Source organism: Thermobia domestica, chromosome 8 (genome assembly GCF_964235325.1).
Source record: "Thermobia domestica chromosome 8, izTheDome1.hap1.1, whole genome shotgun sequence".
NCBI classification, from domain to species: domain Eukaryota; kingdom Metazoa; phylum Arthropoda; class Insecta; order Zygentoma; family Lepismatidae; genus Thermobia; species Thermobia domestica.
In genome coordinates this window covers 33,374,984-33,401,294 of record NC_137461.1, presented here as the reverse complement: position 1 = coordinate 33,401,294, position 26,311 = coordinate 33,374,984, and the positions used below count along the sequence as shown (strand labels likewise).

Sequence of the window (26,311 nt, the reverse complement as noted above, 5' to 3'; positions counted from 1 at the left end):
GATCCGTCATATTCTTTCAAAATGGGGGTCGTTTGAAAATTTTAAAACTTTATAACTCTCTTATTTTGGATTATCTGATTAGTGATTTGTAATTTCGGTTTAAGAATTTGGACAGTTGATAAGAAAAGTTATTGAGTATTTTAAATGACTTGTTCATGTGTATCACGAAGATTGAACCGGACACTGCTACACTACACTAATCACATCAAGCTCAGTTATCTTATTAGCTTTCAATTTTAATTGTAGGGCTATTTCAATATGCAGGTTTTGATGTATTTGTATTTTCCTGGTATTTCAATATGCAGTTCTCGTTAGTTTCATATCGTACCTATTTCATTTAAATTGATTTTTAAACGACTCTGCATCTGTTGAAAGTGTTTAATAGACTATTTTTTTGTTGTTCTTAACAGTATGTTAAAAAATAAAAAAATATGCCTATCAAAACAAAATTGAAAGTAATATTTAAAATGTTTTGCGGTATTAGATTAATCTGCGCAACCCCCATGAAACCCTCTCGCGACCATGAGGTTGATAAACCCTGGTTTAATATATATATATTAAATATCATCACTCATCCACTCATCGAGACGTTGGACAGCACGTACAATTCACTTGGTTATTATCCCTAGAACATACGTATTGGAGAATCTTTGTTTCCTAAATTTCAAGGATTCAAGAACTCCTGTGTAGCAAGAATTCATGTGCAAGAATTGAAGAAGGAAAAGATTTATTCTGAATAGAACGAGAAAAAAAAGCGTTTTTAAACAAGTGAGACTTATAACGTTATTAGAAGAAAAAGTAAATTACATTTTTCTGCAAGTAGCATAAACAGACAACGGTTTGGATATGAACGGCTCGAGAAGACATAATGGTATGTCATGTTTTCTAACTTTCGAGTTAATGGGAAAGAAGGTTCAACATTCTTATCCAATTCAATATATTGACACATACCAAACAAGCTTTCTCTGCCATCTACAGATACTTTTCTGAAATTAAACTACCTACATACTGTTTTGTGGTTAAATCCCAAGCCAATCCACCTAAAAGCACAATTCACCGGAAGTGACGCTTAACATTATGTTCGCTCGAGCCACTTATGGAATTCAAATACATTGTGGGCTTGTATCCCTTCGCGGCACATGGGCTGCGGTGGCTCGGTGGATAGAGCGTTCAACTCTGATGTATGGGGTCCCGGGTTCAATCCCAGCTACCGCCCAAGTGAACTTTGTGGTGGACAAACACCGTGTGTGAGGGTTTCATCAGGCTTCTCCCTTTTCCTCCCACTTTCTTCATTAAACTATTTCATTCATTTCTCATTATCACAGTCTCCTTTAGCCTAACCGGCATCATCGTGGGACGTAAAACTCAAAGTTTTCATTTCCTTGGCGGCCCTTCGGGATGCCACATCGATAAAATTTACATTTTATTGCCACAAACTGAAAACAAGAAACCTTTAAGTATACATAGTACTCTTTGTATACAGCTTGTAGAGATAAAATTGACTTCCATCAAGTTCCGTCTTGTTTAACCTAAGATTGTAAGGTCACTATTACAAGACAGCATGTTAATTTAATACACACACACACGCACACACACACACACACACACACACACATATATATATATATATATATATATATATATATATATATATATATATATATATATATATATATATATATATATATATATAAGAAGGCTCAATATTGGACTTAGGAAGATGTTTGTCAAGTGCTATATATGGAGCATTGGACTGTATGGTTCAGAGACTTTGACACTGCGAAACTTAAAGAAGAAATATTTAGAGAGCTTCAAAATGGGTGTTGGAGAAAGACGGAGAAGACAGAATGTACAGAGAGGGTAACAAACAAAGAACGGATAGGAGAGAGGAGAACACTTCTAACCACATCGTTCATAAGAAATCCAATTAGATTGGACACATCTTGCGAAGAAATTGTCTTCTTCATACCGCCATAGAAGGAAAGGGATAGGAATAGGAATAGGAGTAGAAATAGGAATAGGAAGAAGAAGAAGAACAGTAGTGCTCGACATTTGAAAACAGAAGAAAATATTTTGGGTTAAAAGAGGAAGCTGAAGATTGAAAAAGGTAGAAGCATTTTCAGGCTTAAATCTGAAATTTAAAAAAATTTATTAGCCAAAATGCAGAATACTTATAATAATAATAATAATAATAATAATAATAATAATAATAATAATAGCTCAAAAACTACTTTCAGATGTTCCAATATTAACAGTAAACAGTATTCTATAATTGGAACTAGAGATTTCAGGTGATTTTAACATAAAATAATTAGCCGAACCAGAAAAACTTTGATCCACCTGTTACAAAGCAAACTCATATACTGTATATTTTACCTTAGAAACCATAAATAAATAACAATAGAAATTATAATAACAAATTATTATAAGAAAGTGTAATAACGGAACACTTAATCTGATTACCAATTTCCTTATTCGTAAATTTTACTTTTTACCAACGTTTTGAAACATAAACATTATGGTGATTTACCTTCTAATTCTCCTACTTTTTGTTCAAACACTGAAAAAAGAAACAAAATATTAATTATAGGAAAGATTACAGAACTGAAGATATTCTATAACATGCTTTCCATTACAAATATTAAATAAATCTTTTAATTGTGATAAAATTGTGAAAATTGAATATATATATATATACATGAAATTTCAGCAGTTTAAAGTTAATATAGCAGAAGTGTTTGTGTGTAAACTGTTATGAACACAATGTTGATGTGTAGAAAGAAAACAGTAATTAAAGGAATTGTATAGAAAAATTCAAGCTGAGCGTTACAGAGAAAGAAGTTATTAGAAAACCAAAATTAATTATGTTATGTGAAAATATGTTAGCGCATTATACTCATTATTAGTGTAGCTCTAATCACAAATCGATTCTCGTAAAATAGAACTTAACAATTAGAGCTAATTTAATAACAGAAAAATATAATAATTTGAATAAAATTGTAACAATTGCATTAAATAAATTTACGAAACAAATAAGAAAAATAATTAAGTCAACAGGAAATATATTTCGATAGTCGAACCAAAGGAAGGGGTAGAAAATCACCTATCAACGGCATCATATCTAGTGTTACTGTCTGCTTTTCTACGCCATCCAATGATATTACACCTTATTTGTATAGTATGTCGTCCAGTTGTATAAATGTTCAGTGTTGTCCGTTGTGTTAGAGAAGAAATACCTCATGTAGTTCTTTTCCATGTGGTATTGTGCCAAGAATCGTTGCCACGTTGGATAGCAATAGATATGCGTTGAATTAGAAAAGATGTTGAACGAATATCTCCAGTAACGATAGAAATGCGTCTGCCTACTTCTCTAATAAAATCAAGGCTTGCAGATCCCCAAGCACCACTAGTCTCGATGGCAATTGGAGCTAATTTTATTTCTAACACCCACGTTTTAAAATAAACGGGTATTATACTTTAAGGATGATTTAGGGGAAGTCCAGAAATAAGGAAAGTTGAGTATGTTTTACAATTGTTTTCTACCATTATGTTATGTTACTTTGCTTCATTTATTTATATATTATCTTTTGACTGTAGTATGCAGTAGCAAAGGAAACGAGTGATTTTTCTCACTTTTATCTAGAGCAGTGATCGCCAAACCGTCGATCGCGAGATACTAGTAGCTTGCGGGGACATTTTTGCTAGATGGCGTTAAGGCTACGGTTGGATAACCTTGATTCTGCCATTGAGCTGGCGCTAACGACAGGGGGCGCTGACGACAACAACTACTTGTTTCTCCCGCGCAACTGCCATTATCAGTCTCATCTCAAAGTTGATTGCATACGCATGGGGTTGTGCACGTTATGTTTCTCGTGTGTATATTAGATATTTGCTAACTTGGAAAGTTTTATTTCGTATTTACTAGAAATGTAAGTTTATTGGCAATAAGCAAATGTAAGATTTTTTAAAAAAGGAAGTTGGTGGTTATTTCGGTTGATAGCTCACAGTAGGATTTTAAAACTGTATGGTAGCTTAGAAGCTTCCTAAGATTGGCGACCACTGATCTAGAGTATAGGCCGGTATTATTTTTGTTATATATTGAATTGTATAAGTGAAATTTTATGCTGAGAATTTATGGAAACAACAAAACACTCCTGCTTATTTCTACAAGTAGATGATAAATTTCTTTAAATCTCAATATCATATAATACACAACATGATATGATACAACTACTAATATCTATAATGTAATCCTGCACACGTTTTTTTTTAAAACATGAAAGAAATGCCGATTTACTTACGCATAAAGCCATGAGAATGAGGGTCATTATTCAATGTGTTTGTTTTGATTTTATAACTTCGGAACCCCAGGTGCATGAAAGCTACAACATTCATTCTAAAATAATCAGTGTTGTCTCTTTATATTTTTTAAAAAAAAGTAGTCTGCAATCTCAGAAGAAGAAAACAGTCTGAGGGAGATACTGTACTGTTATTGTGGCGGTAAGTTAAAGTATTACGTGTTTCTATTCTATATATGACTAAACAGAACATACACAGAAAGGTGAAGCAAGTCAGAATATTGTACTCGAAACATCAACTAGTTTTATCTTTCACTCCTGTAAGAAAAACTGAATTTGCTAAGGTATTTATAATATTTCTTTTAAGAGAATTATATGAATGTATCATGAGGTAAATCCACAGTCTTGAGAGAAAATATCAATGAAATCTTAAGAAAATTTATGAATCAGTGTAATTTGAAACCAAATGATAAAAACATCCTAAAATAAGACATCTAAAATTTCCAGATATTAACAAAACATCTTTCCTTGATGTACTTAAAGTAGCTTGCACTCTTAGACATGCAATGTAACATAATGACACTTTTATCTTCTGAACATGCCAGTGCGCAAAAGACAAAATGCTTTACTAAGCTTTTTCGGTTATCATTAAAAGAAATAAATAATACTGGCATATCATTTCAACTAGTCTAAAAACAGAAATGTGGCAAAAATTGAAGTTTTGGTGATTTAAAAAAAATGTACTCTTCTACGCTTGTTATACGCTTGCTAGCGTTACGCTTGTTATACGCTTGTAAGAGTTACGCTTGTTATACTCTTTTACGCTTGTTGTGGTTAACGATTGAAAGAAAGTGAAGCACACAGAACGAATGAAATGAAGCTTCACGGGTTGCAAGGCCACACAACTTCATTGTAATACTTACAGCATCAGATCAATCCGACAACAGGTTTGGTTGTACGAGCCCCCGTAATATGTGTTGCATATCAGTAAGATATATCACCCCTTCGTGCACGAATACATGCATTAATACGGCTTGAAAGTAAGTCGTATAGTCGTTGTATGGTTACCTGATGTAAGTCAGTCCATAGCTGCTGTAACTGCGCCTCGAGATCTTGACGATCGGCAATGATCCAGAGTTGGCGTCCGAACGGATACCAAATGTGTTCAATTTGAGAGAGATCAGGTGACCTTGCTAGCCAGAGAAGAACCTCATCATGATGTAGATAGCTCATAGACACATTCCATGTTTAACCAAACATTATCTTGTTGAAAAATTGTACCACCGTGCTCTCGCAAAACTGGTAACATATACAGACACAGAATCTCACCACCGTGGGATCAAAGTTCCGAGAATTACTACGAGAGGTAACCGGAAGTAATACGCGATACCTCCCATACAATGGTGCCCGGAGTAACAACGGTGTGTCGTTTCACCGTTGGATGTGATCTCTCTCCCTGGTACCACCACATACGCACACAATGGTTGCCTGTCGTAATGAAGAGACTCATCACTGAACACGATCCATTACCATTCACGAGGATTTCACTGATGGAATGCGACACCATTCCACACGCTGTCGTTTGTGCGCTAGTGTTAATAGTGACCTACGCTGGGAATGGTGATCACACGATCCATTTTGTACTCGAAGTCATGACACGGTGCAGGATAACACGGGATGTTATTGAGATCCACTATTTGTGTCCAGATAGCACGCGCAGACATAACATGATTACGTAATGCTTCACATAGAATGTGACCATCTTCCCTTGTTGTGGTTAATCGTGGCAGAGCGGAACCTTTGTGCGTTTATACCTTCGTGTACCCACAGTCTCCAACATTGGGTTGAAATGCCCTAAATATCTGGCAATCGTACAAAATGTCCAGGCGGCCTCGTGCAACCCCACGATGTGACTCCTTTCGAAATGCTAGCAATACTATTCTGATATACTAACTCACTCTTTTAACCTTCACAACAGACTGATACGATCAGGACTGAATTCCTTACTGCTTATATTTCAGCTGTTTGATGGCCATTCGTAATGTTCCCGATCATTAAAACTCTAATAGTTTACGTATGCCCCATAGCGTACACATCTACCGAATTACAGTTGAATTGGACCATTCTTTCTTGGCCCTTCCATATTTTTATCAATCAGTGTATCATTGAAAATTCTTCAAATAATAATTATAAAAAAACAAGCTCTCCATGGCAACCTCACTGATTTCGATTTCGTCATATACTGTAGTTGAGGAATCATAAGAATTTCAGCCAGTGATCATATCGAAATAGAACTTTTCGAAATGCCACTAAGGTCCGCGAAGAACATACATTAAAGCAGAGCGCAAAATTTCAAAGTCAGACGCACTCACCAATCAAAAAAAAAATGGTCGCCAGTATCTCTCACGTAGAAATTATGAGAGGTCCCTTCCCCCCTGGCCTTTGGTTTGACAAAAAAATACTTCACATTCCTGTTTTATCTCACTCAGTGACAATTATTTTCGTGTGAAACAGAAACTGCACAGCTTTGTGAGTTTAGGGAGAAGCCATTGCTACTGAATACTGGTCGCCAGCTCTAAATTTTAGTTATCAATAGCGACCTGGCGACCGGAAATTTTGTGTCCTGCATTAAAGTATATGTTTTATTAAGTTAGATTATTTCTGTATTTCAGAAACTGAGAAAATGGATAGTAAATTCTAGGAATAGGAAAAGAAAACATTACTGATTTATTCCTATATCTTCTTTTTAAATAGACTAATAAATAGAGTAAACAACAGACTTTTAACAATCCGATTCCACTATAGGTGCAAATTCAATGATATACAAAGAATGAAAAGTGCATGACTGAACCTGCGATCTTTGGTACGCCGTAAGGTGCGTTAACCACTACGCTACCTAGTCCTCTGCCTGAACAGCCATACATTCTCTCAGTATTGAAGTCGGTGAATCCGCGATTATAGGGGAATTGGTGTGTTAAAAATCGGTTATTTCTTCTACTCGTTAATATAATCATAATACAAGTATCAGAAATGTTTTAAATGTGAATATTGGATTGTCCAAGCACAAAGGAAAGCTATGCTCAAATCTCGATCGAGTCATGAACCCTTTCACTCTTTGAGTATCATTAAATCATCTTAATTTTATTGTATATAAATTTTACAGTTCTTTTTTATAATTTAATTTTTAGATAGCTTACAAACACATCTTGTAACATATAGTCATTACAGTAGGATCCCTAAAAACTCAGCACTAGATAACCCGGCAGTTCGGATAACTTGGCCACATCCTGGCGAAGCGAAAAAAAAACCCGCGCGCAGACCCGTTCAAGGTTATTGCAGGGTATTTTTCTGAGGTCTGACTTACCAGATAAATTCCTGTACAGTGTATATTCATTAGTTTCCATTTTCATGTATAGTAAATGCTCTATGCCTTAATAAAGTACGTAGTTTTCCTTTATTTAAGGGTAATTGGGGCAATTTATTCTCTGTTGTATTCTGAAGCAACCAATACATACAAGTAAAGTGCTCTATTTTCTGGGGAAACACTCGTCCTTATTCTTGTTTAACCCCATTTCCAATAGCCCGGCATTTTCACAAACTCGGCATATTCCCAGACTCTGCTGTACTAAAAACTACAAGGTCACTTCTTATTTTAAATATTTTCTATCTACATCTACATCTACAAAACATTTCAAGTGAAATTCATATTGACACTATTTCAATTTCAACAGCCATAACAACTTTTCCTTTAATGACAAGAAGTAGATCGGTATCATTCTGAAAATAGAAAGTTTATAGGAAGATTCTTTCGCATTTTCGTTCACCTTTAAATTCCTTGTATATTCATTCATTCATTTATTTGCCTGTTTCATTAGCTTACAAAGCATGAATACTTTCAATTTGTTTTGATAATGTGTTTCCATATATTGAGCCAGTAACGCTGTACACGTACAAAAGAATACACTGTAAAAAAATAGAAAGATATACACGATACCAGAAAGTAACTCTATACAAAAGAGAAAGAAATAACTTTCAGTACTCATATGAGTTATGTGACTTCAATAAACAACAAAATTTAGTTAATAGCTTGTTTTTAGCGTTTGTGTAGTTAAGATTGTACGTACCTTTGTCAATCTTCTTTCTTACTTGTTCAGCAGTGTTAACTACAAATAGAAATATTTGTAAGTTTCACTGAAATATTTTTAAAAAGTGCTTAACGCTAATGTTTTAGTATAATATTCAATAAAGATTAAGATCTAAATGTTAGGTTACTCTTAATGTATATATTTAAAAAACGGTTGCTTATAATAACTCTATACCCTTGCAAAGCTTTTAATAATAATGTCCAATAGATATTATCAACGATTATATGATTCACTGAGTACAAAAAATTTTTTCCACCGTGGTATAGCGTTACGTAATTTACGGAGGTACAGCAAAAATAAAAGCTCCTGTAAATTTTGTACTTCTTCTAAATTTAGAGATTGATCCAGAGTGACGTGGTCGGTAATGCATCTATCTGCAAACCGAACACCTCGAGCTCGATCTCAATTCAGGGCAGGATTTATTCTTTTATTGCACCTTCATCCAAGTGAGGTGGAACTACATTAGTCTTTCCAAATGGAGGAAAAACCATTATCGTTATCTTTAGTAAACATACGAAACTGTCAAAAATATATGAAGTTTTCAATTGTTCTGAATAAGATCTTCAAAGTTAAGGTAATGTAATTTCCTATTCTTGATCGCTAAGCATCAACTCATACAAATTAACTTACAAACAGAGTGGCCCAAAAGTAGGTATATAGTACCGTACTGATCAAGTCATTGAATTTTATGTAATGTCTTATTGCTATCCATCAGGTAGACTTAGTTTCTTTATTATTTGTTCTTAATGTATTTTTACTTACATCTTAAGCTCGGAAGAGCCGAAGCAAATAAACCCATAAGCCAGAGTGTTATAATTGATCCATTAAACTCGACACAAATAAAATAGCCTTGGAACTTCTAGTGTAAGTTTCAGAGATATGTTAAATCATGTTCCATCTTCATTGACAGTACATAGACAGACATTAATCTTACAATAGCCAATTAACCTTGCAAGTACACATTTACTTTCTAATGCAAAAAGTACATACTAGGGTCTAGTAGAGCTCGGGACACTTGGACGATTTTACATAAAGTTTTGAAAGTAATTAATAAAATTACGTAACTGAAGTATATTTCAAGCAAACAGTTGTTTCTAGAACAATCATATTCACACTTAGCGCAGGAAATCGCAAAACAGGTATATTGGTGCTCGATTCGAAATAAATCCAATTGTACTGAAGAGGACCAAATATAAGAAAAAACACTCCATTTGCAACTTTACAGTATAGATTTGAAAAGATTTAGCACATGCAAAAATTAGAAATAGTGTCTTCGGACGCTGAGACTGACAACTCAATTAAAAGTATGTCTCGTCCATCACTTTAATGAAAGTAATTCACAATATCGACTAGAATGTAATCAGTTTCCTACAGAACGTACTGTGTACTTGCAGGGTTAATGGTTAAAAACTTTAGGCTTTTTGTGTTCATAAATATCAATGTTAGACTGTAAGATCCCAAATGCAATACTTCCTTCCGTATTAATGAATAAAGTTTACGATTTCTTGAAGAAATCTTACATGGTCTCTAGAAGCTGAGACTTCTTTGACAGTATAAAAAATTATACCTACATGATTTAGTGAAAACTTAAAACACCCACCAAGTATATCATCCAGACTTCCTTCCATATACACAACTGAAAGTAAGTAATACAATATGCATTTAAATTTACATGAAACAATATAAAATTAGTAATGCTAATGAACACTACTTTTTTTTTTAAAAAAAAGAAGAAGCTATATTTTCAGTACATTTACCTAGTAAAATATATTCAAAAGCACCTAATAGAGTTGTAGTACTGTCACCTGCTCTAATTATTTCTGAATGATCTGATATATGATTTTAAATTTCAATCTATACACAAGTTGTGTGTTAAATTTTAAAACACAAACTAAAGTGTTGATACCAAAAATCACACAAGTACAAAAATTTTATCTTCAGTGGTTAATATTTTTGAATCAAAAGATCCAATGTATTTCAATCAAAAATGTTTTTTGTACGACTTATATCTGAAGAACTACATATAGTGTAGCCAAATCCAAACTGCCACTTAACTCAGTATGATGCGCATATTCCTTTTTTTAAAAAAAATATGAAAACTCGATTTAGGGGCCGTTCAAAAATATTTTGGCCTCTGATCCAAAAACTAATTATTATCCAATATCTCAATATTTTGATGCACTTTTTGATCATCAATAAAATTCTTGGCTGAGATCACTGATCCATTTTTTGATCATTCCTAAAATTCTTCTTTTCTCAAGGAAAACATGATACATCTACTGAGATAATAAATTGATACAAAAAGGTTATGTTTAAGAAAACTTATTAATAGATAAAAATGTTTGTGGACATGTCCGGATTTTGGTATTAACTTTTCAGTTATAATGTTCAAAAAATTAAGTTTTCAAATCACAACAAAATTATTATTAATGGTATATCATGTACTTTATACTAAATACATAGAAAAATATTTTGTTTATATTTACCTATTTCCAATTGGCCAATAATTTGTTTGTGTTTATCTATAACAAATAGAAAGAAATATAGATTTAGTTACAAAATTTTAATCTTCAAATATGTATGCATCAAACGTACAAAGTTTGTGTCATTACAAAATGTGCTTTGTCAATATTCTTATTATCTACATACATAATTTTCAATTGAAGATTCTTTAAACCCAACACGAAATTTATTTATACTGAAGAATAATTATCTGCAAGACGAAGTATAAATAAATGCATTGTGTTTAAGCTGAAAGGCATAAGGATGAAGAATTGTTGGTTAATTAAAATTTTGTGAAATGAGATCATATAAAATAATAGCATTCCAAGATGTAGAAATGATGTAGATATTCATACGAGGGTAATTTAAAAAACGTCGTTTGGTTATCAATGTTATACACTCGCAGATACAGAACTTTTATTATACACATTAGAAAAGTACAACATTTCATTACTTTTCAACACATTCATCACTCAAATTGAGGCACTTGTCATAACGTTTTACAAGATTTGAAATTCTTTCTGCAAAAAAAAAAAAAAAAAAAAAAAAAAATGTCCCGCCTGGAAATGTAGTCAAATGCTAACAGCATTCTGAAGCGCATTGTCATTGTAGAATCTTGCGATGCAAGCCACTGTTTTATGTGCATGAAGAGGTGATAGTCGCTCGGCGGCAACTCTGGGCTATAGGGGGAATGATCGAAAACCTCCCAGTGGAATAGTTTCAAAAATTTTTGAGTACGACCAGCAATGCGCTGGTAAACATATCGTGTACCAACACTGCACAGGAAGTCAACATGCTCCGACGCTTGCTCTGGATGGTTCGTCTGAGTTGTTGTAACGTTTCACAGTGGACTTCTGATCACCACACCACTTCATATTTGGTGGTTTTTTTTATTGGAGCGTTCATTTTCAATTGTTATAACGGACGAATTAACTGCAACACAACCTTCTACTGCTTACTGTCTACTCAGCATAGAGCCACAGTTCTTACGTCACTCTTTCCGGCCAGTTCTCGCACATGCGCAAACGGAGTTTTTCTTTTCGAATTGACCTCGTATTTCATATAATAAAGACATTACCATATTCTGCAACTCCAATATCAGCAGTTCAAGATCACTACACAATGGCTTCATCACGCACTGTTTGAATCTCTCCTGTTTTTTATTTGCTGCAAATAACCCAGAGAAATGTTAAGTTGCTTTAGCGTTTTCCTATGACTATAGTATATTTCGTTGCAAATTTAATGTCCAATTTGCAAATTTAAGGTTAATAGGAAACTTTGTTACAAGTATATCGTTTTTAACCTTTTGCTGCTCGGATTTTAACGGCTACAGCATATACCACGTATATAAGTATATACACTTATTTCGCGTAACATCCCACATAAAAAGTGTCTTAGGTCCAAGAAAGCTGAAGTTATAAGTAAATTTTAATGTAAACATAAATTCTAAATGATCATTTCGTCGCACTAGGTTTTAGCTATTATATTTTCAGAAACATGATCTTAACACTAATTAAACCTTTCTGTCGTAGAACATTACTCTAATAGCTTTACAAACAATTCGTTCAAACTAGATTCCCCGTTGCATCCTATAATTTAAGCTTTTTTTCTATTGAATGATCGATCAAACTTCGTGTTTTCTCATGACAATGCAATAACTAACTTCGTTTGTATTTTTTCATATAATAATGGGAAAAGAAATGTGGATTGTACTATTACTTTTTCATTATATTCAGAGAGAGACCAAATTTTGCAGGCAAAAAAGCAGTTTTTTCCTAGCAGTTGCCCCTCCAGTGAAGTGAAACTGTGTTTGTGAGGTGTTTTATGATAATGTTTCCGCAAAAGTTTGAGCAGCCTTTTCGGTATCATCAACTTTTTGGTAAAACTTGACCGATCCTCGACTATAACTTATGAAAAGTTACAAAAGACTTAACGAAAATTTTCGCTTTCCAAGTGACAAGTATTCAGTAGTTTTTTGAAGACAAACACAAGTGGAAGGCGAGCCTCGTGCGGAAAAACCTTCAATATCAAAAACGGATGACAATGTGGAAAGAATGAAGTCTGCTGTAAGGTCAGATTTTCGATTGACGGTGAGAATGATCAGTAGTGAATTAAATTTGGATGTGTTTATAGTTTAAACACTTTTAGCACAGGATTTGGATGTGATCAGTGTGCGCCAATATGGTTCGAAAGAACCATATCACACAGCAGCCTCGAATAATTAATTTTTGGCAGATAAAAGTGTTTCTATCGTTCCTTAGGCTCCTTATTTGCCGACTCTCAGTCTTTGCTACTTCTTTCTATTCCCGTTGTTCACAAACCACTTAAATGGACGCTCTTTTGGTGCCACGGATAATATCCAAGAGTGTGTAACCAACGAGCTGAAACGTATTCCACCTGAAACCACTCAACAATGCTGCGAACAATGGAAACAACGCCTCGATCTCTGTGTATCGACCCAATAGGAGTAAGAGAGATTCCTCTGATTTGTAAAAATAAAATTCGTCGTCACAAGAAAATGTTTCATCACTTTTCTAACACACCTCGTATGTTTCGCAATGATCTTATTTGACTGCTATCGATTAGATTGTTCCATTCCGGTTTAATTTTGATATCAGGATTTGTACGGTTCCTTGTCGATCATAACATAGATTGACTATATTACTGAAACGACATTACTATGTGGCAGGCATATGATTACCATTTTGCCCACTAAGAAAAATAGAACATTTACTGACTGCTATTACTTGGATAATACTGTTCAACAATATTTAAAACCGTTCTAATTACCATTTCCTTGAAGAGTTACTTACATTTCTGTCACTCATTGTCATGTTGAATATTAGTGAGTAATTCGTAATACAACGTATTTGCTGATATTGTATATTTTAATTTTCTTTGTGTTGGTATATTAGGAGATTTAATCGTTAATTTTAGTTAGCAATGTATTTGGTGATGTGAAGGAACATTGACGAATTTTGCTATTACAGTTACCTTCACGTTTGTGTAATATTTCAACTCCAAGTAAATTTTAAGTACATAAAGAAAATTTATTATCTGTAAGATCGTCTCTTAACGTAACGTGACAACCACACAAAATGGAAATTTTTACCTTCTCGTCATTTAGTCATCGTCATCTCAGAGATATTCTGCCATTATTGACAGGTCACTTGCTGCAACTGAGAAGCTTCCATGCTAGACGGTCTTCTGCTAACAACTTCGTCTTCACATATGATTTTTCTGTTTTGATATCGTCCATTAATTGTAGTCTCCTTCTCTCTTTCCTGCCACCATACCCTCTAGCACGCCCCTCATGATACAGTTCCTTCTTAGCCAACATCCCAACCAACCACTTTCTCTTAATCTTCTTAACAATATCTAAAATTTTTATTTTCTTTCCCACCATTTATAACACCCTCTCATTCGCTTTCTGCTTGACCCAGCTAATTCTCTCTATTGTTCTCCACACTCACATTTTAAAAGCTTCCAGTTGTTTTTCATCATTTTTGCGTAATGTTCATGTTTCTGACCCATACAGTACAATACTCCACACAAAGAATTGTATGAGTTTTTTTCTCACTTTTTTATTCAAGGTCCCACAAAATACTATTTTCTTCCTCCTAAATGCTACTTTCACCATTTTTATCCTAGCTTTTATTTCACGTTCACACTTCATATCATCACTAATAATATTACCCAGGTATCGAAAACTAACTAATTGTTCTATTTTCTTCCCTCCTAGTTTTATATTTGACACCGATCCTTTCGTTCCTATCATCATAGCTTTTGTCTTTCTAATAGTTAGTAGGCGAAATAAATCCAATAAAAATGAAACTTTTTTTGTTGTATCCATCTACGAAAGGACTATACTCAATAATTTGTCTATTACTCTAAAATGATAATGAGAAGTCATATAAATAATTTTACGTACCTTTGCCTTGTTTCATTTATTTGGATCCTAATGTAATAATATTTCGAAAGCTTACAAAAACAAAAGTGAGCGAAATATTAGGATTCAAATAAATAAGACTCCGCAAAGGTATGTAAAATTATTTTCTTTATTATAATAAGGAATTTTTTTCTGTAATTTTTTGGTGAAATATAATGGATATTAAAATATAAATGGAATGAATAAAATATAAGAAGATTGGGCATTTCTCAATAGATCGTGTCACATTGTAAAACAACAAGTTTACAAAATACCGTATAACGAAATAAAAGGTTAACCATAACTGAATTTACCTTTCCAATATGGATCCGTTACATTATGCGTATTGCCTGGAAAGTAAAAATGAATTATCAGCAAGTAATAAGTACACGATATAAAAGCTTATTTCCGAGTAATTAGAGTATAAGAAGAAAATAATAATAATAAACAATCAAAAACCTGTTCATTCATATACTAGCAGAAGGTATTTCGGGATTGTATTCTGATAAGTAATGCAAGTGACATATGTATAACTTTTGTTCCATGCCAATTTGAAATTCAATAATTCAAAAAGGAAATACCAACTCTTGGGTCCTTTTTCCCAGCTTGGACCCAATATGTGGATGTTCGCTATGTTCATTCCAAATTATTCTGAAATTTACATATGTACAATATATAGATTTAATTATTTAGGTTACAGACATGGTTTTGGTGTCATTTTGTAGCAAAATACATTTTTTTTACCTTAAAGAGGTTCAGTATGACTTTCACTGGTGATACGGCACGCATCCCATCTGAGATTTCAGTTACTTTACAACGTCTTCAGACGTACGGGAATGACTTGAAGATTTGGTTTGTCTTACCGAACATCCAGTTCCAATAAAACACTTATAAACTATTATGTTACTAATAAGTAATAGGGCTACTGGAAGGATCTTTACCATGCTTTCTACGAAAATTAGGTTGCATATTTGTCGCAGACTTTGGATTCTTCAAACCAAAACACTCAGCTATCATGGTCGGAAACAGTAAAGGCAGCCATCTTTGCTGCAACTGCCGCTAGCGTTTCCAGTGGCCTATTTTCTGAACTAGTGTACTACATGAGTCAAAACTTGATGTATTTTGCTATACTGACACCCAAACCATGTCTGTGAGATAAATATGAGTTTTCAAAGTTGTAAAGTCTTTTTAGATAGGGGAAGGCGTTGTACCTATGAACACTTTTAGAGTTTTCGAAATTTTGGTGCTAATATTCAGCACTTACCCCCCAATTTTTGTCGTCTATTTGAAGTGTCATCTCTTTGCTATCAGATAGGATGATTTCTAAACGTGTTACATAATTACAGTAGCTTTTATAGAATATAATAAGAGCATATCCGTTTTGTTCACAGGTACAGTATGGTCGTGTACCATTGAACAGACCATCTTGTACCTTTGAACAAAGTGATAATTACAACGTTTCTGAGGCAATAATATAAAAAGAAGCCGTAAATATTAACAGTTATAAATTGTAATAAAAGGTTTAGCTATAAAACGTTCCCCAGAATTGAAATTGTATTAATTAAATTTAAAATTGAAGAGAAGTTCTAACAAAAACTTGTGAACAATAAAGTTGAGCATATACAACTCTTAACATTATGTTATACAATAAGCGAATATGAAGAAACTACTTACAATTATAATTAATAACTTTATATCCTAACCTAACCTATATAAAATATATCAATTGTTTTAACTACTTACATTGGGTAGCTTTAAACAGTATTATTTATCGTTCAAAGGTACACGATGCATTAATGTTCATAGGTACAAGAGGGTCACCATTACGAAAAAAAAATTCTCCGCTAGCTTAAATATTGAACAGATGTTAAAACTAAAAATATTACTATATTCACCAATGATTCTACCCCAATTTTGGATAAATAAATATCACAAGTTGCGAAAACCGAAAAGCACAAAACTCAAAAGATAACTACAAAAAATCTTCGTTTTGGGGGTGAAAAAATTAAAAGGAACGTTACTCGGCACAACACTCAGTAAACAACAGCCAAACGCGTTTGTAGTGCTTTTTTTCATTTAATCTTTCAAACGAATTTTAATCACTGCACCTAGATAGCTCTGAATTCGAGAAAAGCACAGGTGTTCAAAGGTACATTGTTTCAAAGATACAACGCCTTCCCCTACACACATATATATATATATATATATATATATATATATATATATATATATATATATATATATATATATATATATATGTGTGTGTGTGTGTGTGTAGGAAGACTAAATATTGCAAGAATATGGCCACTTCAAAAGAGTTCAAAAGAGTTCAACTAAATTTCCCAAGTTAGACATAAATATAAACACACACTAGTGCTTCTTTGCATCCAAGCAATCAACATGAATTTCTTTTGTGCGACAGATGTCAGATTGGTTCGATTCTGTGTGGGTGCTTGTATCTGACAAAACCCGAGTAATCGTTTGTATGTCGCTTTAAGCAGCCGTCCTGTTCTATCTAGATTGTGAAGAGGAAGGTTACACTTCAATTTGTAAAATCAACACTACCATACATGTACAAATATTTATAGAGTTATACTTACTTTTCTTTAGTTCCTTGATCCAATGTATATCTGGAAACAAAATAAAATAATATTATTTTTAATATTTAAATACACTTCTAATAGACCAAAGAGTGCTCAATTTTCATAGGGATACTAACTTTACGAGTAAACGTTAAAAACCTATTTCATTCATTAGTGCCATTAAGATGATACTACAAGCATATTGTAACATTTCAAAACTAGATGACTGATTGCATTTCCATGGGAAGACTAAAAACAGTCATGCTGTCACATTAGTTTCAGAGAGAGAGAAAACAATGTTTAATTATTTTGAGTACCATGTCATCTTTGTTTCTTTAATCCACTGATATATACAGTGTTACCAAAATAATGTCACAATATTTTGAGAACAAATTACTCACATCAAAATAAGAAAACATGTTCATGTGGACCTGTGGTCGAAAGTGCATAGTTTCATAGTTATGCGGTGCCAAAATGTGAAAAAATGAACCATAAAGATCCATAGTTCTACTACTATAGGACCGATCGTAGCTGGGTCAAGATATCACTGAGGAACTGATATGTGAACTATCCAAATTGTCCATCTTTCAGGATCTCCGGTACTTGCACAATCATTTTTTAGAAAAGTTGTTTGGGAGTGCTTGATAACTCTCCACCCATCTCTCTAAAAAATTAGTGTGCAAAGTACTGGAGTGTTCTTAAACATAAATATTCACATACCAGTTTCTCAGTGATATCTTGACCCGACTATGATAGGACTGCTAGTAATGGAGCGCTTAACTTTTACAGTTCACTTGTTTCACGTTTTTGGCACCCTATAACTCCGAAACTATCCACATTTGAGCACAGGTCCACATGAACTTTTTCATATTTTCATGTGAGTAATCTGTTCCCAAAATATTGTGAAACATTCTTGTAACGACCTGTTTAGAAAATAATAATTTATATATAGTTATTTATTAATGAAAGTGACACTACAGCCCAAGCCTTCAATTGGTCACATAAAAAGAAAAGGATATATAAATGAACAAGTCACATATGGTATATTACACAAAATTTAAAAGCATGCAAGATGTGACATAAAGTAATAATTTATAAAGCTCAAAAGTTATGTAAATTTTAACCACAAAATATACTGTACTTGGAAAGAAGTGTCACAGAAGAAAGAGGGAAAATAATAATACTGATGGAAAAAAACAGTTATGTTGGCTAGGCTAAAGGAGACAGTGATGAAGAGAAATGAATAAAATGGTGGGATGAATAAAGTGGGAGGAAACGTGAGAATCCTGAAGAAACCCACGCATACGGTGTTTGTCCACCACAAAGACAACAATATATTATAATTCTTTGTTCTTTACTCGTTATTGAAGAAAATAGCTTACAATTAAGGTCTTCAATTGATCATTTCAAAAATGGGCAAAAATAATGCACGAGTAACAGTACGGGCCCTGGCCATAGATTCCGTAGGAATGGCATGTCTGATAGCTGTTCTCTCCGGATCCAGTATCTACAGTTAAAAACAAGTAAAAAAAAAACTTGGGTAGACATTCTGAAGAAAGGCGTAATTTATGTTTAATATTATTTATTCAGCTAATATATATTCCAATAATTCTAATTATATTTTCATTCGTTTCAGGCTATATTGAACTTGTAACGATCAGAAACGTCCTGTACCATAGTATTAAAGCTCGATTCATCTCAATCATTAGTTGGAACTAAATGTGCAGCAGAAAGAATGAAAGACCATGAGACTAGTATCCATATTGACATTAACAAATGTATTATCTGTCCATAAGCTACGAAAGAAGAAACATGTACGTTAGTCGTTGGAAGGATAAAATATACTTCATGCTGCTGAAATAAGGAAAGATGTAGTTTATCAAAGAATTTCAGCAGGAATTCTGCTACCAGAAATAGAGTTTATTAATCATTGCAAACAGTACACTTTAAATATATTGCTGAAGTTAGATCAAAGCTTAATTGGAGAATGAAAAAAGATGATGATGGACTTGATAATATTGAGCAGGAAGGGAAAAATTTCGATCAGATTCACATCTCGAGAAAAGCCATCCCAAAATATACACCCATTCGAAATGAATTGTGTAGTGTGTTGTTATATGAAACGTGGAGGTGTCAAATGTGAAAGTTCCAGAGCTTCAGTATTTCTTGAAGTAACTTTTTGTATGAAAGATGAGGTATATACATGAAAGATCTGTTTTTGGATCTGTTCTATCACAAGATATATCTTGAAACTTACATTATAAAGTACAGAAGAAAGCAGAAAGAAAACGAGAATAAAGAAAAGTCAGTACAGATACGAGTAATCGACAAAGAAGAAATGTTGCAAGGTGTTTTTAGATTAAAGGTAATAGTTTGACACTAAACCAGAAAGGAGAAATAAAGGTAATAAATAAGGAAGTCAAATTTTATCTGGTAAAATCTTTTGCACCTGATATACAATTTCTAATCCGGTCAGAAACGATGAACCTAGTTTTGTTTATTCTTCCTAGCTAAGAGTTGATCAGTTACCTGAAGCCATACGAAACACAAGTGTGCAAAAGTTGCTGGAGTATTGTTTCGTGAGTCTATTTTAAATTTTGATTTTTTCTTCGATCATACAATTAGCAAGGTGTAGAATTGCTAATTGTGAAGGTTTTAAATAATCCTGGACATCAATATTCTATAGCCTTGGGTATATTTTCACAAAATTTATTACATTTTCCAAACAATATACCAGCAAGAATTTCCCCAGCAATAAAAATTGAGTCAGAACAGTGCTTAGAATTATTGGATGAGAAGCTTGAAAACAAGCTCAGTCATCTCATTAACAAGTTAGTTCTAAAGCTACTTTTAGTTAGTTTTTTTTTTTTTTTTTAATTTGTAACATTGCCCTTAGTGTACGAATTATCAGGGAGGATGAGAGGAAAATCCTCCTCAGTAGAACTGGATGTCTCCCATATGTTTTGAAATTTCCCAATGTTATTTTTCTTGGATGTGCACTTTATTCCCCTGTAAATAGTCTTCTGATTGGCTCACTGATTGTCCTTTTCTTGGGTCTCTGTTTGTCCCCCTTTTTAATCAACAGGACATGTGTATTAAGTTTAATAAGTTAATTTAGATTTAATTTATTTTAAACATCTTCAGGGGTACGAGAGAATGGATGAATGGCAAACTGTGTCTAGGGGTACGCGAGAAAAAAAAGGTTGAATAGCACTGGATTAGAGAACCTCGTGCTTTGAAAAACAAATGGAGAACATTACAAATCATAGATCCTCTTTGCTGGTGAAGTACCTTATTATTATTTCTAACGTCACTCATGCATATCCTACGAACGAACAAGAGAAAAGGTCATGAACCAAGACAATAACAAGTACGTGTGTAAGAGTATATATTACCACGGCAGAGAAGAATCCCTAAAATAAAACTTTATACGGCAAAATACAACACTGATCATGTTCAGGACCGAAAGAATACTACCATGAAAAATACTTTGAAGCGTACGACTTGGTTTTATACACCAAAATCAGAAGATTTGAGGGCTGTATTTTCTCTGTGCTGTAGGATATTTGACAGTTGCTGATTAGTAATACTAATGGAAAATCTGTTCACATGCCCCCAGTTTTAATCAATTGAGTTGAGTTGATTTTGAGTTTAACGTCCCGTTCAGCAGGGAGACTATATGAGACGTGGACCTACTGATTAACGTGGAATCCCAACCACATGAGCTCCCGCCGGGAATTGAACCCGGGTCTTCCACTCCAAAGGCTAATACGCTAACCGCTTAGTCACGGAGGAGCTCAGTTTTAATCAAAATGTATTCAAAGGACATGCATTTTGATAAATTACAAGCACAGTTAAAGATGCTTTCCTCACTTCACCGAAGCTGAAGGTGTTCAAGATCTGGTTGTCTTATTGAAATCTAAACCAAAAGAGATAACTCACAATTTGTTCTTGGAAGTTAACAATGCTTTACCTTACTGTTCCTGTGACATCAGTAACAGCGTTAAGATTATTTTCGGCTCTATGAAGAATACAAATTTATCTTCGGAGTATCATGATCCCTCATAGGCTAAACTACTTGATGATTCTTCATTCCAACAAAGATCTTCTCTAGGAAGTTAGAAATGAAATAACCCAGTAGGCCGAGGGACTCATATTAGTAAAGAAGACAGCATATTATGAGAATTTCAGTGCAGACAACTAAGTAAGACGATTGATGAATGAATATTTTTTTATCTTGAATATATTATAATAATGGTCAATTCTTATTTGATGTCAATTTTTAAAAATAAAGTTATCTTTCGTGTAACTCACTAGAGTCTACAAGTTAAATCTCACACAATGTGTATCCAAGAGGGGGGGATTACAAACGTACGATGGACTTTGCTTCCTATTCGATGAACAAAGCCTTTTTATATATATAAAATTCAGTCCGGGCAAAGGTTTATCATCTTCCGCTGCTACTGATACAAATAAAAGATCATAAATAATTTGTTCCATAGATCAACATTTATTTTACAGAAGAATTCCGAGTCCATCCATGTCATAGCGCCCTACAGAATTGTGCACATAATAGTCAGACATTGAAAACAAATATTCTCGAGAATTTACTTTTCGTATAGCAAGGTTACGCAACCCTCTTTTGTTTAATGTCGAAAGAAAATACTAAACTAACAGGTACATATTAAACAATATATTCAGACTCATTAAACTAAAAACTGTATTACTTGATTAAAGAAACTTTAATTTGAAAATACTTACATCCATGCTCGATCAAAAACTTCTCAATATTTGTAACTATAAAGAAGAAGAAATGATTTGAATTATTTTATTGTTACTTTGAGGGGATGATAATGCAACTGGTTTACAAGTGGATTTATTTTAAATATAATAATAATGATAATAATAATAATAATAATAATAATAATAATAATAATAATAATAATAATAATAATAATAATAATAATGTTTATTTTTGTGCTGTGAACAGCCTAATGTCAAAAATAGCACTTTGTCATAGAAATAAAAGGCACATACTGCATGCATTTTCGCGGATCCCAAGAGCTTCACATATCCTTTGATCTGATTGGCCGATACAGATACGGCATCACGAGTCATGACATAAATATAGCACAAAGTAAGCGCTAACTACTGTCGATACATAGCCGAGTGAGATAGTGCAACATGCTAGTAAAAAATGGCTTTTGGCGTGGGTTCAAACCCTGCCTGTGCCTAAGGAAAGTTTTTTTTATCATTTTTAATTTTTTATAACACTTCTTTTGTTAAAATAATATTCAGAAAGTGATTTAACGATTTTTTTTAAAAAAATTTCCATTGAACTTCTTTCATTAAAATAAGTTTGCCCTTGTACTATACAGATCCATAGCGAAAGTATTAGTAGTAGTAATAGTAGTAAGTGACGTCATCGGTACGTGACCAATAAGAATGCTACTTCAGCCATGTTTTGGATGAACCTCTTGGGATCAGCGAAAATGCATACTGCATTGAGGTAACTCACAATATATATTATCTATTGAAACAATAAAGTAAATAAAAGTAGTACTGGGTTAAACAATGATTCCTTTTCAAATGATTATCATTTTTTAGCCTTAAGATAGACACGTTCTCCAAAACACTATTCTTTTTATCCATTATCAGTAGACCCCCTACAGGTTTCCTTATCTCAAGGCTAGAAATAAGATTTTAAAATTTAATACTGGTAACTTTGTTAAAATTACATGTGTTGGCAATCTATTTATAGTTTTCATTTGATCAAACCTGCACAGAAAAACTGTGGTAAATATTAAATTTTCCGATATAAGTTCTATTGTGTTTAGATGACAAATAAGATCTCACCTGCTATGATGCTAAAATTTAAGATTATTGTCGTCTAGTTTTGTTTTTCTTTATAGCCTTACTGGTATTCAATGAAAATGGTACAAGAAAACAATAAATTTGTAAATCTTCCTGTACAAAATCTGCTAACACAAGCTGTGTGTTATGTTAACCATATATGTATTTATTTCAGTAGAAGTTGTTCTAGAAGAACATAAACAACATTTTATTTTGTGCTGTACAAGTTCCATTAAGTCAGTAGTATAAATAAGATAAATCAATATTTAAAATAATAAAACGTAACGTAATTTCATTTTAAATTTGTAATTTTGATTCAGTGAAGCTTGTACAAGGAAACAAATTTTGTGATCCTCCTGTTTATATTCTGCTGAGATAAGCTGCCTGTTTTGTTGTTTGTTTGTGTCAATAGAAACTGTATGAACAAAATAACCAATGTGTTTTCTATATAAGCACAACTAATAAAAAGGCTAGAAATAAGTTAAATAATTATTATTATTATTATTATTATTATTATTATTATTATTATTATTATTATTATTATTATTATTATTATTATTATTATTTGTACTGCTGAAACGAAGAATAATCTTATGAATCTTGACTTAGAGGGACTTGTACAGGATAACGAAAACTTTCTTTTCTTCAAGCCTCATTATGTTAACTCTGTGCATAAATTAAGAATCATTAAATACTTATTACATTTTGCCAATTTAATAAGTGTTGCATGCTTTTCTTGCCTTACTTATATCTAGACATCGTATTTTTATCCACTTAAAATTCATGAAATATGCAAGCAAATTTGCTGCTAAGTGTGTTAAAATATACACTTAATGGGTTAAGTTCCAAAGTTAGGCGTCCGTTTCCAGCAATTTTTTTGAAATTTACAGGAAAGACATGGATAATTTGATCGTTTGTGCGCATGATAATATATGAGAGTCTCGAAAAATATGTTTATTTATTATATATAAGCGGCTATAAACATGGGACTATACGGCGAGCGGAGGGAACTACTTGGCGCAAGGTAACCGAACAGTTGCATTGTGGGAAAGAAACAAGCATTTATATTATCAACATGGCGAATGTACAAGGGCAATGAACTAACAGTTTTAACATTTGTGAAGCAATACGTTGATAGCGAGCAAAATCTTTTAAAAGTTTGTGAAGAGCACGGATTAATGAAACTAATAACAAATTGCAAAAAGTGTAGAGAGGAAATAACAGCGAAAAAACGTGGCGGAAGCGGACGCCCAACTTCGGAATAAATTCCCACTTAATATGCACTAACAATAAAGTGAAAGAGAGCATTTTCAAACATGCAGGAAGTTGTGACAAAGTTTTGTAGGTGAAGTATAACAGTGAAAGCACTTTACTTTCAGGCACTACTCTTTAGAATTTATTTTTATGACAGTTACAGTTTATATACTCCTATTCTTAAAAACGCACACAAATTCTGAGATTAAAATAAGAACATTGATATGAGAACACAATCTCTAGTTTTTCTTCACATTTGTATTTTATAGTGCATTTACCTACTTAGAACAAGATTATACAAGCCTCAATTTTCTACACGTTTCCACTTTACAAAATAAAGTTTTGCTTTTTAAAGATTGATTCCTTCCCGTAATTAGCCTTACCGTTTATCACAAGATGCTTCTTTTCATTTATTGGTGTCAGTTTGTGACATTTGTAGCCAGACTGAAATTTGATCCTTGAAGGTATTTTCCCGTGGCTTCTAGAGCTAAGCATTCAATCAGCAGTATTCCGCACGTCTCTTGTTTCTGAATTGATTGACACGATATTGTAATGTGTTTATCATTATTAGATTTCTCCTGACATCTTGGCAATTGTAAGCGTCTATGCTCTGCTGATCGGTTGCTAATATTATTGGTCCTCGATAATCTGGCATTCTTTCCAGACCCGCAACTAGATGGGGGCTAGGGGGCCTGGCCCCTCCAGAGCTCAATACAAAATGCTATTATTAATACAAAAATCACAATTTAGATATTTGTAAGAGAATCTTTAATGACTTGTCCCCCCTATCTTATTCATGCCCCCCTAAAGCTCTGTGGTTGATTGCGGGCCTGATTCCTCCATCCGCCCATGCATAAAGCCGTTCTGTTGCGTAGGTATGTAAATGCGTTGAAAATACAAATTAAAACTGGATTTATTTATCCATATGTTAACCTTTGAAATATTCATTTACATGCACTATAAAACTTCATATTCGATCTGTATTATTGTTGTTAGAAACACCTATCATGCTTAACAGTGATGTATAGATATATAAGAAAACAAAATGTGCATGTAAAAATCTGATGTTACTAATATATTTGCTTCAAGTGGAAAAGTTGTATCAGAATTTTTTCCTGCAGAGTCAAGGCTATAAATAAGACAAAAGAAACACGTGGTACTTGTTGTGGTAGCGAAATTTCTTTTTTAATTATGCATGACAATGCCTCTGTGAAACTTTCACTGATAAATAAACAGATTTTTGTCGATTTTTAGCTGTCAGACAATTCGAGTTGGGTTGTTTCTAGATGGTGCTTAAGATGTTTTAAAGGACTTAATTAAAGAATTTTAAAAGATTTGCTCAAGTTACAATTTCATCATTTTTAAATCTATTCATGTTTCACAGTTTAAAAGAAAACTAAAATAAGATGAAACTATAAATATTTAATAGGTATGGATAATATCACTCACGTGAGCTTGGTCTTCGTCCTTCTTCCTCTGCAATTAAGAAATAGGTATATTAATTACAATATTATTACAGTTACCACTTCATGTATCTAGATCTAAGGTACATTATATAGCCAATGCTTAAATATAGAACTCAAAGGAGAGTATAGCTTTTTTTTTATAAAAAAAAAACAACTATCATAGAATGAGAACCAATATAGTCATATTGACAAGTTGGGTTCATACACATTTGTGTAAGATCAAAATACATTTTTATGTGCATACATTGAAGTTCGCAATTAATTCTACATTGAAATATTGATT

The 26,311-nt window shown here is 33.0% G+C and overlaps 1 long non-coding RNA gene across 1 annotated transcript in view; it reads right to left on the bottom strand.

Moving 5' to 3' along the window:
- LOC145691608 (uncharacterized) overlaps positions 1-26,034 on the bottom strand; it is a 66,732-nt gene extending 40,698 nt beyond the window's left edge. The window contains exons 1-8 of the long non-coding RNA XR_014132424.1: positions 26,012-26,034; positions 22,217-22,252; positions 17,474-17,503; positions 15,188-15,223; positions 10,930-10,965; positions 10,044-10,079; positions 8,423-8,461; positions 2,531-2,560 (exon numbers count right to left, since the gene is read on the bottom strand). This is a non-coding gene — a long non-coding RNA (uncharacterized LOC145691608). The remainder of the gene's footprint in view (positions 1-2,530; positions 2,561-8,422; positions 8,462-10,043; positions 10,080-10,929; positions 10,966-15,187; positions 15,224-17,473; positions 17,504-22,216; positions 22,253-26,011) is intronic.
- Between the last annotated feature and the right edge of the window lie 277 nt (positions 26,035-26,311).